This window comes from Sparus aurata, chromosome 4, assembly GCF_900880675.1.
Source record: "Sparus aurata chromosome 4, fSpaAur1.1, whole genome shotgun sequence".
NCBI classification, from domain to species: domain Eukaryota; kingdom Metazoa; phylum Chordata; class Actinopteri; order Spariformes; family Sparidae; genus Sparus; species Sparus aurata.
This window is the reverse complement of record NC_044190.1, coordinates 34685780-34701100: the sequence shown is the minus strand read 5'-3', so window position 1 is coordinate 34701100 and position 15321 is coordinate 34685780. Positions and strand designations below refer to the sequence as shown.

The window sequence follows — 15321 nt, the reverse complement described above, 5'->3', positions numbered from 1 at the left end:
GGGGGAAAGAGAGGAAAAAAGTTTCAAACGACGATAACACACAGTTTGATAAAACTGACAAGGGACTCAATTAAGGCTTCCCTGTCAAAGCAAGAGTGATATTTTATTAAGTGGCAGTGTGCCATTCGATGGGTACATCAAGCGACACATCTGTAGACGAGAGGACCGCACCAGCCGGGTAAGAGGGACACGTGTTGCCGCTTTCAGGAAACATCAGTCGAAACTCACTTCATCACGTCTGCTGAAAAATTAAGAGGCCCCGATATTAGGATGCTCATTTACTTTTTTATGCACCAACCCCAGTGTTTGGTAGAAAACCATGCTGTCCCCCTTTTTTTTCCCCCTTTTATTGCAAACACATCCGAGCACAAAGACTTCTGGTGTTAGCTTTTGTTACATTACCGTCGGAACAAGCGCGACCAAGATTCTTCCGCATCAGAAAGGAAAAAACAACCAAAGGCCCACATTGTCTGCGTCGCACATTCAGCTTTTAAGAAACAGATTTTTAGGGCAACGCGTGTGCTTATTTCTTTTCTAACTGCATCTAATGTTGCAGTTGTGTTTCCGTGATTTCTTATTCAGAATATTAATAATGCTGAACCATTGTGGTACATTTTTTTATTGTTTGAAGAGGCACTCGATTGTTGTTTAAGGAATAATACTTGAAAACATTTTAGACAGAATAAGTTCATCAGAATTAAAAGTAGTATACATTTATTCAGATTTACACATAAGTGAAAACTGCAAATGAGACTACACTGGCAAGTAAGGATTCTCTAAAACTATTTTGACTATTTCTTCAATATAGAAATTATATAACATCATATTATATAGGACATGTATCCTATTTTCCTCTAAGAAAGCTAATATTTTCTCTCTGGCTTTTACTGTAAATTAAATTAAAACTACAGTTGTACCCATTTAAGTTGCTTCGGATGTGAGTCAGTAAAATACCCGAAATGTAACGTGGAATGTAGCTTTCGTTATCTATCACTACAAACTTGGATTTGAGTATCAACATTATATATAAGCCTGGTTGTTTGTGCGAACAACTGGATATATATTCAGCAAGTTCCTTCCTGCTTTAAATTTCTTTTTAAGTAAAAAGTAAACTTAATCCCTCCGAGACAGTAAACATGGTGGTGTTGTTAAAAAAGAAAACAGCAGTGCTCTGATGTGCCAGGAAGAGGCCGCGGTGTTACAGTAAGATGAAACTTTAATTCTGAAGTCTCTCTTGTAATTGAGATTACTTTTGTTGGATGTCTTACTGCTGAGAAAAAACAGATGCCCCTGTCCAACCCCGCTACTACACACAGACACACACACACACACATTCACTCACCCACATAAATATGTGGCAGCATGGGTTTGCATGTTGTTGTACACAAGTATGGGTCTACAACTTGCCATGGTGCCTACAGTGTGTGTGTGTGTGTGTGGGTGTGTGGGTGTGCGGGTGTGTGTGTGTGTGTGCATATGTGGTGGCGCAGACACAGCTCAGTGCTGACCATACATAGTCTGTTTCATCTAGAACAAAAGCTCTGTTGGAGGACACAAAAGGCCAGGTTCAAAAGCATCGCAGGCGTCAGGAGCCCAGGCCCAGATACATGAAACAATCAGTGTAAACTTGTCCACAGCTAAGAGTGCTGTGATGCACCTACAACAATGCTCCTCGTGCTCAACAGGCACGGTTCTGTCCACATAAGACAAGATTAAAGCTCTGGATAGATCAAACACAGTGTTGATGATTAGCGCGAAACAATGTTTTCATGTTTCTATCATTGATTAAAATGTTAGTCCCAAGACGAGCGATGATTTATGCATGCGGCGTGCGACTGACGCCGCAGCCCTCTGCTCTGTGTAGATAGTAGGAGTGTGAAGCGCTTGGAAAAAAGCAGGTGGTGTATGTGTGTGTGTGTGTTTGTGTATGTGTGTGTGTGTGTGGATGAAAGGTTAACCCACATATATATATATATATATATATATATATATATATATATATATATATTTACAAATGAAACTTATATGACAATTGTGATGAGTGAGGCCGGGGTGTAAATCACTATTAAGGCCACATCTCAATGACAGCCACTGGAGATACACTGACAGATTCAGGCACTGACAAGCAGATGCCTGAATCCTGAATCTTCTTTTAATGAAGAGGAAAATAAGTATACACACACACACACACACACACACACACACATACAACCAAATGTTGAAGGTCTCACCCCTCCCTTTCTTTTTTCCCTCATTTCTTCCCCTATCCTCCTTCCTCCATCACTCTCTCCAGGATATTTATGACTGATAGATCTGTCATCGCTCTTGCTAAACAAATGAAAGTTGCAGCTTGTGCCATGGAGGCGACGCTTTCATCAGGACTCTGTTTGAAGTGAGCCCCCGCCTCCCTCGTGTACCGGGGCTGAACTTGATGTGCTAGTACTTGGGAATGTGACATTTACATCCAGCTACCACATGTAGCATAACTGTGTTTATTTTTCAGCCGCGGGAAGTGGTGTTATTGGTCTGTCATGATTATATTACCTAAAGTGTGTTTTTTGTGTCTTGGATGCAATTTGGATTCATCGTGATTACACTACACTAGCAAGTAGCTACATTGCAGTCACCTCTTGGAGAGTAAATTAAGTAATTCATAACAATAACATTTGTGATGCCATCACTGGATAAATGTACAACTAAAGTCTTAATCAGGCAGGATAGGTTTTGCATTGCTGTGTCGGTAAATATCTTCTTTAAGCTCTTTTGCAAAAACCCTTGGTAAACATTTGGCCGTTTAATGTGGGAAGGGAGATCTATTCTCCATTTTTCTTTTCTTCTTCATCACTGAGGTTCTAGATGAAGCCTCTGAACTTTTCACTTTTGTCCAATAATATTGGTGAGTACCAACATTATTCAGAAGTTGAATTGGGTCCAGAAATATCCTGTGTTACCACTATTATGCTGAAATTATACATGTGTAATGTTGCTTTGACAACAACACAGAGTGTGTGTGTGTGTGTGTGTGTGTGTGTGTGTGGGTGTGTGTGTGTGTGTGTACGATGGTTCAGATAGTGTTTTGTTCCTCCTCGGTACCTGCAGGCTGTTCTGCTCTGACCACATACCAGTGTGTTGTCAGCCCAGGGGCATTGTGTCTAGGTTGGCCTGGCTTTGGTACCCCTAACCATCACCCTGCAACTGTTGCTCGAAAACCTAAAAAAACAACTCCACCAACACACTCTCTATGAATCGTTATTCCTAAGGACCCAAGGACACAACCAGTCCAACTTGTTTTTCTGCAGTCAGTTTCACTGTTGGCTAATTAGCAGTGTCAGTTTAAGGCCACTCAATTTTAATTGCACGTGTACAGGACAGCGATGCTCAGTTATTTCTGGACACATTATAAGACAGTGATTGACAGCTGGATGAGAAGATGGGCCAACAGGCAAATAGAAAGACGGACATAAGTATCTCACTGTCTCTCTGGTGTGTGAGTGTTCTGTGTGTACCGTGCTGATGGTGCCAACCCTGTATTTCTCACTTCTGTTTCCCCTCAAGTAAAAGCATTGGAACAGATGAATAATAAACATAATGGTAAGAGTCTTGACAGCATCAATCATACACAGCAGTGAGGCCTATAGCACAGAACTGTAAAACTCCAACACAGGAATGCCTAAGGGATACACAAACACGCACAAAAACCACACACACACAAACTGAGAGCACACTCACAGTCAAACAAGTGCTGAGGAATTTATTTTATCAAGTTGCAGCAACTCAAGCGCGGTCCAATCTGTCCTCATTGTGAGCAGGGAACCCAGGGTAACAGTGGTGGTGAACCATTAGTAAGACTCCCCGGATGTAGACTGTTGGTATAAGCCTGCCATTGGCTGATTACTATATGTGCCACATTCTCCTCCCCTTCCACTTTCTAGGTGTTAGGGTTATCAAAATGGCTGTCTCTATAGGAAACAACAACTTCCTAACTAGTAGCCTACATGATGAAAATGACAAGTTACCCTCAACCTTACCTACCAACAGCACAAATGTAATGTAAACAAGATAGCAGCTGTTAGCCTTTAAATGCCAGGGTACGCCCTCCCTACGGGCTAAATAAGTTTACCTGAAAGTCTTTAGCAGGGGCACCATCATTACACGCTGAGCACCAACCAAGACGACAGTTTAAGAAACATAAACAAGCCAGAGCTGCACTGGCACAGTGCTGTGGCAATATGGCAGTGCAAGACCAGCGAGCCATAGGCTACTGTTGGTATCTGTAAAAGCCACATTAAGTGAAAAACATATTGATTATTGACCTCTTTGGTCTTTTAATTAGGTAAATGCATGCCAGCATGAACTCAACACAACTAGAAACCTCCAAATGCAATTCACTGTGAACCACCGTAGTCATCCAGCCAAGTAAGTAAGACCAATGTATGGCACAGATATGGTAAACAAACAAACAATGGTATTTAGCTGTTTCACTATTGATATAGCAAAAATAATAAACCCATAATTAAGAGTATTCATCATACACATTTAAAGCATTTCACAGTATCTTAATTAGGGAGTCTGTGCAGGGCAAGGGTCAGTAAAACAGTGATACATGCAAGATGATTAAGGCTCATTGGGTCTTGCTTAGCTAGACTGTATACACCATCCACCTGTTAGGGACAAAATACCAGCTGTAGTCTTGTTTGCTAAAGAAATAACACATTTTTTGCACATTGTCCTATCTGTGTGTTAAGCTGTATTAAGAATAGGTGAGCCGCAAAAGTCTCATTCAAATGAACCAACTCAAACTGACCCGTGTAAGTAAGCGCCACGTCTGACCCTTTGTTTTGGTCAAATCACTTGTGGTTTGGCACACGCTCATACAAAGCAGCACATAAATACATACACACGCAAACACAGATGCAAAAAATGTTTAGTCTCCTCCAAATATGTATGTGTGTATCCGAAAGTGAGAGGTAAACAAGTCTAATCATCCTGTTCCACGTCAGTTCCACTGACAGTTTACGTTAACAGACTGGGAAGGGATGAGAAAGGTGGAGCGCGTAGGGGTTTTTTTTACCCTCGCTGACGCTAAGTGGAAAAACTGCAGTGAAGAAAAAAAAAAATAGTTAGGTGGTGATGTCACAAAGCCTAACAACGCTAATTAGATACACATATATTTGTAGAGAATTTAACGGGCCCTTAAATTATGCATTAATCAAACAAAGCTTAATATGAACTGACAAGGAGCTTGGCAATCTGGCAGCCATCTGGAAGACAGGCCTGTCAGTCACAGAGAGGTGAGAAAGAGGGATGGCTGAACTCTGGGTTAACCCCAGACAGGGGAAGAATGAAAGAGGGAGAACAAGACAGCAAGAGAAAAAACAGAGACAAAAAAAACAAAACAAATAAAAGACAATGAGAACTCGAGGTTGAAAAAGACAGTGAGAGAAGTTGGGTCTAAAGGTTAAACTGACAGATATGAAGACTGCACAAGTTGATTTGGACATTGCTAAAGATGGGGGTCAAGTATCACCGACGCCAAAACAAGGTCAGCGAGTAAGACGTGTCTCTGACAGCTCTGGTGAAAAGCATTGTCAGGGTCATCATAACTCAGTTTTTACAAATAGCCACATGTACATGCACAACACTCATTGTGCTGCACACCTCCAGACAGTGAACCACACACACATTTACAGAGCTCAGGCAGAAACACACACTATAAATCCACATTCCACAAGCATCTAAAACACACTTACTTAACCCAGACAAATGTGCTTCACATTAAACTTTCGGTATGTCTGAATACAGCCTGTACCTCGTGAACCCCTGGTGACAAGCTGTGTTGTTGATAACATTGTTGTTGCAGCATTTGCGTGCTATAAGCGTGCTGCGGGTTGAGAGCAAAAGCAAACATTCGCAAAGTTCTCCAAATGGCACATGGCTGAACGGTTGCCATTGGCGGCTGCTTCATTCCGCAGATGGGGACACAGTAACGAGGCGAACAAGAAGAAAACTGACAAGACTGTGATACGAGCAACGAACAGTACTTCTACCAGCTCATGCTGCACTTTGATTCGCTCCCTCCAGTGGTTAGAGCGATTTTGATTTTGCCCGCCTGTAGTGTACTTAGACTCCTTTTCTCCTTTAAAATCCAAGTCTGATATCACATTGTTCTTCACCTAAGTTATGTATGACAAACGCCTGGGGCCAAATCACCATCAAAGCAGCACATCGCAGGAACACGGCGCTTCCGAGCTTCTTAGCGATGACAGATGTCACTTTTGAAGTGAGTAAGGAGATGAAAGTGGCAGGGATGTGACGGGCGGCATGAGGACAGCTTCTCCACCGCGACCTGCCATCATCAGTGCTGCTGAGGTGTAATGGGGAGAGACTGGAGGGGCCTGGCAGCTCCAAAGGCCGTCTGGGGTGTCTCTCTCTCTGTGCCCAATGGGGGCCAAGTCTTAAATGTCGTACCCACCTAGTCTGCGAGCAGCCAGCACCCAACCTGGCAGGCCGTCAGACAGCCAGCCAGGAAGCCACCGTGCCTCTGCCACCCGATTGGAATGGGAAGTGTCTCCCTCCCGTTACAGTGGCTGCTATGCCAGTGGATTCGTCAGGGTATAGAGAGAATAGCTAATCTGAGGGAACCAGCGGCCCGGAATCAAAGGGCCACTGGCTTCTCTCTTCGTTGTGTGTTGCAGCGCTCACCTGGGTACTATCCCCGGTGTGACAGAGCAAGCAGCAAGAGGACTTGGTAAACAAGGCAGAGCAATACAACTTTCAAACAGCGAGGCAGCTAGTGCAGGGAAACCAAAACAAACTCTTAACTCAGGAAATTCACAGAACGTTTTCCCCCTGCCTTCTCTACTGTTCCCTGTGTCTTTATTGTGGCTTGATATGTCACCACTGTCTATATCTCCTACTTACTCAGGACTTCAAGTGGCTGTCTCTATTTTGCTGGGCCATAAATTATTCAGTGCCATGTGTCTTCTTAGTATCTGCGCTTTCCGTCGGGATGCTATCTTATCCCCTCTTCTGAAAGAGGGGCTGGTGCTTTGAGACAGAGTTTGCAAAAGGTAACACAGGAACTTCAGCACCGACAACCACTTTCTTAGTAGGAGCTCTTGTCAAGTACATATATTTGTTCCAGCACAAGGAAAATATGAAAAAGAAAAACAAGGAGAAAAAAAAGTTGTATCTGAATACAACATGGAAACCAACAAGCTCCACTGCTGCTACTACAATAACTTGGACTAGTATCGGAGCTAAAAATAATGACAGTATTCCACATAGAGAAGTGTGTGTGTGTGTGTGTGTGTGTGTGTGTGTTTTGTTTCCCCAGCGCGTGCATGTGTGTGTCTGTGTGTGTAGCCCGGGGAGCCCACTGTATGTAAATAGCCATATGAGACTGCATAGCATTACTGTCCAGACATTGAAGAGGTGACCTGATCCCAATTAATCACACAATCCCAGGGAGAACTGTCACATCCCATCTCCATCAGCAGTACCATCCTGTTCTGTCTGCCTCCCTTGTCATACTCTGTTCTTCCATCTCTTTTCCTCTCCTTTTTCTCTCTCTCTCCCTCTCTCACACACACACACACACGCACACAAAACAGACGCTGCATGCATACCCTACCAAGGCCCATCACCCCCTCAACAAACTGCCCCCCCTTCACCTCCCTCCTTTTATTCAAACACACAGGGTCTAAAGCTGACAGGTCAGCTGGCACGGGCCAGTCGGTCCCCACCTGTCCCCTAGCTTCTTCCCCCAGAAGGCAAAGTGCCAGAGGAGCGGAGAAGAGGCGATTCTATCTTTACAGCTGCCAAAACAGGATGCAGCCTTAGGCTTTCTATCCCCAAAAGAGATGAAATGTTCGCATTGCTTCACTGGTACCAGTGAAGGAGAGCATCTATTTCATGGTTTTATCACACTTTTTAACAAGAGTACATCGGGGTGAAGATGGTGACAAAAAGATCCGACATGTACAAGAAGAGGCAGGTTGTTTTATTGGAATGTGACACAATCCTGCGTATTAGGAATGCTAGTGCATTATAAATAAAGGCAGACGCAACCTTCCATTAAATGCGGTATGCAAGTATATCATTACTGCACTCTTGACTGACATGACAGCAGATGCAGGTCCTTTGAAGCCTACAGTAATGACTGTGAATCTACACACAAGTCAAAGCTATAGCCTTGTAAAGCGAAAGTGTAACAACAAATGTGATGTTTTAGGTTTTTATATATTTGTACTGTCACCTGATATTATTTCTGGGAGAAATATCATGAGTTGACCTACAACGTGACAGTCATATATATATATATATATATATATATATGAAACTTACCTCGTAAAAATGGAGAGATGGCAAAAAAAAGAAAAGAAACATTCATCTGAAGCATTTTGACTCACATGTGACCTGCAACTCAAAAGATTGGTCTAATGAGGGTTGTCTGTCGAATCTATCAGCTACACTAAAATAAAACATATCCCATATTTTTTTTATCTTTTCTTTTTCGACGTAGATACAAGTGGAGATCAAAACACCAGGTATGTCTATAAAGTGGCATACTGGATACAGGAGTCATGTCGTAGCTTTGTCTTGATTCATCCTGATATAAGCATTTTGAGTATTCCCTTTGAAAAACAGAGAACTGGCATCTTGTGAAATCACAGAAGAAGTCAGGAGACTATGTATCACATGTCGTTAAAGTTCTATTGTTTCACCCATCTGTTCGTAGACTTTTTCATGTCGGCTCGCTCAAGCTGTTCCCTTTTGTGCTGTTACAGTTACAGGACTGTGACATAAAATCAGAAGTCTGCAAACGTACAGGGTAAAGCGAGGTTTTCTGTCCTCATTCGAACAGTATATGACAGTAGGATAGTTTTTAAAAGCTTGCTGTCAGACGAAACTTTTTTGCTGCTTTTGTGCTTGGCAAAGTTTAAATGAAATAAAATGCAGTATACAACTGTGAAATCATTCTTTACTATTTGCCTCTGATTCAACAATGTTTTATGATGAGCTCAGAGTCTCACAACCACACTCTCTCACACACCCTTCCCCTACTGTTTCTCTGTGCTGCCTCCATAGTTCCTCATTGATGGTTGTGTCTGTGTGTGATAACTGTAATTGTAGTTGTCGTAGAAAAAAACTGAGAGTGAGCCAAGGGAGATGGAGTTGGGAAGTGGTGGGCCCACAGAGGCCATTGTTGGGCCAACAGAGGAGCAAGTTGAAGAGATCTTGGGAATTAACCTGAGGGGAGAGAGGAGGAGAAGGGTGGGTCTGCATTCCCACAACACCACAAACTCCCCTCCTCTCACAGCATCTTGTGTACTTTCCAAACCCCCTCTCTACCTGCACATCTTCCCTGCCATGCCATAGAAAAATGGAACATTGGGAGAAAATGGAACAGAGGGATAAGTATTTATGATGGTAATGAGGCCCCATGTGGCTTCCACCATCTTAAATCATGTTAATCATCAGGTGAGTGAGGGCTGTTTTACTAGGAATCCACCAAGGACAGCAGTGAGGGAAAGTGTGTGCCATAATCAGATACACATCTCTGAAAGAACCACCAACAGCAGCAACAGCATGGAGACATTAACCTCTACCAGAGCGAGAAAAACCTCCTCTGAAGGAATTCAATTTATACTTTTCCCCCAAGAAACACCTGCTTCAAAGGAACACTTAATATATCAGTGTTGTTCTCCAACAGTGGTAAGTCAAGGAGTAGATGAATAACATACTTTTGCATAATCATTTTTCACTGTTGGTATTGTTGTCAATGAGAAGATACTTCTGACAGCACATATGTAAATCAAAAGCAGACAATACCGACATAATGTCCCTTCAGGCCAAATAGTTTAAGAGGCTGGCCTACCAAGAGAAATTACAAAATCAGTTGTTAAAGCAAATGCCATAAACAAGATGTGTTTGCATTCAGGACCTCTAGCAGTTTTTACTTGTCCATTGAGCCCAAAGGAGGAAGTAGCATGGGGTTGTTATAGAGCCAAAAGTCCACAGGAGCAGGAAGGGACAACAAAACGTCTGACATGAAAGACCACTTTCTGCTTCCCATTTCCAACAGAGGACCAATGCTGGTTTCTTTTCATCTGTGACGAGGATTGTTCTCCAACCATAACCATCATAGCTATTAATTTAATGATGAAACTTATACCAAGTACTTATTTCAGCTCAAGATCAAGTTGTTTTGGTGCCTAAACCCAACAAAGAAATTGGGCTTTTATATATTTTTGTGACTGTTCTCTTCTCTCTGATGACATCTGAGATGCACAGTGGATAGACATGGAAACAACGTGAGTTTGTTCAGAGAGGGTTCAGCCTGAATAAAGATACTACAGAAATTACAGATCTATTTGGACCATTTTCAGCTCACAGATTCATCTCCTTCTATATAGTGTGAACCCTACGTGGTCCAGCTGCTTTGACATATCTACTGTAGACCCAGGATGGGTAATTATGAGCTACAAAGCTCACTGACCTTGTCAAGATCTTTCTAACCTCTCAAAGCGAGCCCAGTGTATGGGAGGAGGGGGTACATTCTGTGTCTGTCTGGTTACCCCCAACACACATACACATACACACACACACACACACACACACACACCTGGACCATGGCTGTTTACCTGCCAGGTTAAAGGGCTGAAGTCAGTGACAGAAGGAGATTTAACAAGGAGGCATGGGCGGTGGAGGAGGATGAATATGCAGGAAGAGCAGGATGTGAGGAGAGGGGCAGCGAGGAAGGAGGGTGGAAAGAGAATGACAGAACCAAAGCAGAGGGGGGGGTGAATGGGGGTCACAGAGTGATGAGGGGGTTAAATGCCACAAATGCCATGTCTCAAGGCCTCATAAAGACAAGCTCTGCATTGCTCCCAAGGTCAGGGCATGCACACATGCACCTGTGCGATGGTAGTGGAGGTTTCGTGGGTGGGTGGGTGTCTGGGGGAGCAAGTGAGCAACACAGAGTCTAGCCTGTTAGTGCCTATTGTCTGGGACAAATGGCCTCACAAAAATAAATTGTGCACCACTCTTAAAGGGGATTAGAGAGAAATAGATGCTTTTAGCCTTGTCTGCAACAGATGCGAATAGAAAGAGGGTTTGTTGTGAGGGCAAGAGGTAGAGGGATGGGAAGAGAGGAAGGGATGAACAGTCGTGTCATTGTTCGCCCTCGCCGAAAATCAGATGATGACAGCATTAAACTACATATAAAAAACCCACTACTGAGGGTGTGGAGGACAATATTTTACCTAGGGTGCATCACATTTGTTTGAGTACATTAATCTTTAATTAAAAAACTGTAACTCTTAACACAGGGAAGAGGTAAACATTGGGTGTACTGTCTCATAATCATTTCATTTTAAATACATGTAATCTTCACATTATTTGTGTCCACAACATATGCTATGAGTTTGTCCTCAAAATTACAAAATTACAAAATTATATGAGACTGTGTTGGAATCCCCCTGCTGAAAGAGGATAATGGACAAGCCAAGTGGCAGGTTGAACATGCCAGCGGCCAACCAGCATGCACCAAAGTCCCTTTAGCCAGCCAGCTAGAACCCCAGATGGCCGGCCAAACTGTGGTCAATGGAGTCTGCAGGAGGTGGCATCATAGCCATCCGTGGTTATCAAAGCCGCCATGATCACTATGGTAACTGAGAGGTCTGGAATCATCTGGAGAGCCAAGTCTTCAATTAGGGGAGGTGGGAGGCAAGAGGACAATATGTGCTATCTGCAGTCCAGGCGAGACAGAATTAGCCAATGAACACAAGCCCTTCACAAACTAGCTTACATTCACACCACGCATGCAAGTCCACATACACGTGCGCACACACACACATTGTACACACCCCTCAGCCTTCGAGACCCAAAACAGCACCAAAGCCAGACAATGAATCTGAGATAGTTAAGAGTCTGATCCTTTGATCACTTCCAATATCCAGTAACTTTGCCACCTAAACCATTATTGTCCCATGAACTTAACAGGCAGAGGCAGCCTTCAGCCAATTACAGGGCGGCATTAGCGTTAGGCGGGAGTCTGTGTTATATGAGACAACCAATTAAAATCACTTATGGGTAGGGTAATATCCAGTGATTTAGGCCTGAACAAAACGGCTTTGGGAGGATTATCCCTAGCGTAACCTGATCTCATTCTCTTACACTCAAACACACACACACACAAACGTCCAGAAGCTGACACCACAAGCTTTGCAAACCTTGTACACACACACACTAGACAAATGACAAGACAACTGGGTCTTGGACTGCATTCATGTACATGCCTTTGTCATTCCCAGACAGGCAGCGATGAGGTCCAGTCAAATCTTCAGACTACAGAAGGACAGAATTGTTCACAAACACCTGCTTGCATATAAACACACTCACATTTTACTAGCTTGCATCTCTTGTCTTGCTACTGATCTTTTAGCGTACCTAATCAAACTGTATTCAAGTTTTTTTCGTCTTTGTAGGGAAGCTATTATACTGAAAAGTCAACAATGAAATGTGTGAACACCCGTATGTGGACGTGTGCGTGTGAATGACAATGATTGAGCGATTAGTGCGCTGTGGATCAGCAATACTACAACAATGACACAAGACGAAGAAAACAGAGAGGAGCCAAACCTGGTTTAAGCCAAACTGAACTGGAAGGTGATTTTGAAGACTTCGTTTTTCGTTTTTGCATACTTTGAGGCAAGCAAATATCAGAGGTGATGGCTACACTTCCTGTAGTCAACAATCACTGTTGTTGCTGAAATTTTAACTTTTACTCTCACTGAAGACTGGCTTTCTGTTGTTCTCACTGAACATTGTCAGGAAAATAATTGATTTAAGCAATTTACACCTTTATTTTCCTGATAAATTAGGTTTAATAAGGTTTAATTCAATTTCAAAATAAGCATTTCCCATTCTGTTCTCTGTATTTTGACCATTCTAAACAAATCTAACTTCATGTTCATACAGATATTGTACCTTTCAGAAAGAAACTGTTCATTGAGATCCTCAATAGAAAGTCACAATATGTATATGGAATTCTTTGGCAGACTTTTTCTCAAAGCAGAGTCGAGCTGCATAGACACCACCTGTCAGATGGACAATGGTCAATGTGAACCGTGTCTACAGAGATCCAGAAAGTTAGCAATACTGTCTGGCTGATGCCAGTCAATCCCAGGGGATTTACTCTTTATGCTGAGGCCTTCGATCTAATCCTTAACAGGTTTGGTTTTCATGCCTTTTGTCGGTGCTTTAAACTGTTTTTTTGCACTCTGGTTCAAGAGAAAAAAAGCCATCTCTGGGAAAATAGAAGGTTAAGTATTGATAATATTGCTGAGATCACTACTGACTTTAAAACCCATGTATAATTGAAACAATGAGCCCATAAAATGACATCATTATGAGCTCCAGTAGTCCAGAAGAACTGACACAATTTCCATTACTTATTCAGACTCCGACTATTTCTTATTCTCTCGGTCTGGACAGCAAAATAGCTATCATCACCTCGCCATTTGTGCACACCAGCCAAACCCAGCACGAAGCCTACTGCTAATGAGCTAATGGCTAGTGCTCTACAGCTGTTTGACTGACATCGCCAATCTGTGAGCTCTGTTTGCCTTTCACCTACTTGTGGCTCTGCTGTATTGCCAAAGCTCCCACTAATTCTCCCCATGGGCGTTTTTTAAGGCATCCACAGAAAACCATTGAAACGCAACCTAAAACCTCAAATGGGCATGTCAGTGTGGGCTAAGTTTAAACTGGCGCAGTGGAGTGTACTTTCCTCCACCTCGGGACCACTGGAGCTGACCTCGACATGCAGAGAGATGGTTTAAGGGATGTGTTTGCTCATGTGCCTTGGCTAGATGAGTCTGCTAGATCACTAACAGTGAGGAAATGTAGTATTGTCAGGTTGTTGTGGTGGGCTGTGTGGTGAGACTGGTCCTCACTTCCCCCCCACTTCTAGCCACCACAACGGCATCTTTCCAGGGGTCAAGACTGGAAAAGAAATCTGTTTAAATTAAAAGGATGAAATGTTTTCCAAGACCTTGTAAAATACCCATGTCTGGCGACAAATTGTTTGACTCAAATAAGGCTTGGATGAAGAGATTTTGGAAAGAGAAAGAAAACCAGAATTAGCTGACAAAGGAAGAGATCAGTCGTTCTACATAGAACGAGATAAAAATAAAAACAGCTGACTAGCACTAAGCCTTTTAATCTTTCTGGTTTTGAAATATAAATAGCATTTCTGGCAGTCGTTTAAATTCATCAGTCTAGAACAAAATCATACAGTCTGCCAAAATGTATGACACAGACACTCTCCATGAGAACATTAGTCCAGCAATTTGAGACCTTGCACTCACAAATCACCGTACAAAGCGCAACAGGGAACAAAGCAAAACTGACCTTTCAAATGATTAAGCTGAAACATTATCATCATGTTCCCTATTTTTTTTTTCCTCTACTAGATCACAACAACTGGTATGCCAGTTCAGAGCTGGCAGGGGCAAAGCCCATCTATGATTTCAGTTCAGAGCTGCCGGGCTGAGGGGCCAAGCTGGCCGGTGCCCATCTGGAGCGGGCCAAGTGTCTGCTCCACTCAGGCTCAATGCACAGTGGTGATTACTGTGATGGTGCGGCGGCGGTCATGGTGGTGTGGTTATAAATATAAGCCCTGGTCTGATCCCTCTTGTTCATAAACAGAGGTTGGAGCTGCTGTGGGAACTGAGCACAAAGGTTTGTGGGCCTCTGAGGGCAACTGAGCTCCACAGCCACCATACTACCTTAGGTTTGTCTGGCCAGCTGCTGGTGTCTCACCAGATGAGGACCGCTGGGCAGCCAATGAGGGGGCTGAACAGCAAAGCAGAAGGATGAAGCAACGGTTGGCACTGGCAGAGATGGTGGCAGCGATATGAGGGTTGGAGCATTGGAGAACAGAAAGGCCACAGGGCACTGTTTCAGATTGACTGGGAGATTCTGCTGAACTGCTTAAAAAAAAAGGCTTGAGGATAATTCAACACAAGATAATTTGGAGAGACTAGGTAAAGAGCAGATGTGTCCTTTCCAGAGGAAAATATCAGGACTTCTGAGCTCAATCATCGACTGATAGATGTTACTCTAAAAAAAGCTGACCAACCCAACAGAGCAGAGTTTGACTGTGTTAACAGTCTTAAATCCCGAACACACAACATCTCCTCGCCTTGATCTAATTACCGTAGTGGGAGCTGAACCAGAGTGGTGGCATTCTCCAGTGGACTAACTCTGCCATGTTGCCCACTAATCCATGCATGGATCAGCTCACCACCAGCA

The 15321-nt window shown here is 43.1% G+C and overlaps 1 long non-coding RNA gene across 2 annotated transcripts in view; it reads right to left on the bottom strand.

Annotated features, from left to right (window-relative positions):
- LOC115580846 (uncharacterized) overlaps positions 1-15321 on the bottom strand; it is a 153000-nt gene that overhangs the window by 84518 nt on the left and 53161 nt on the right. The gene's annotated exons all lie outside the window — the stretch shown is intronic.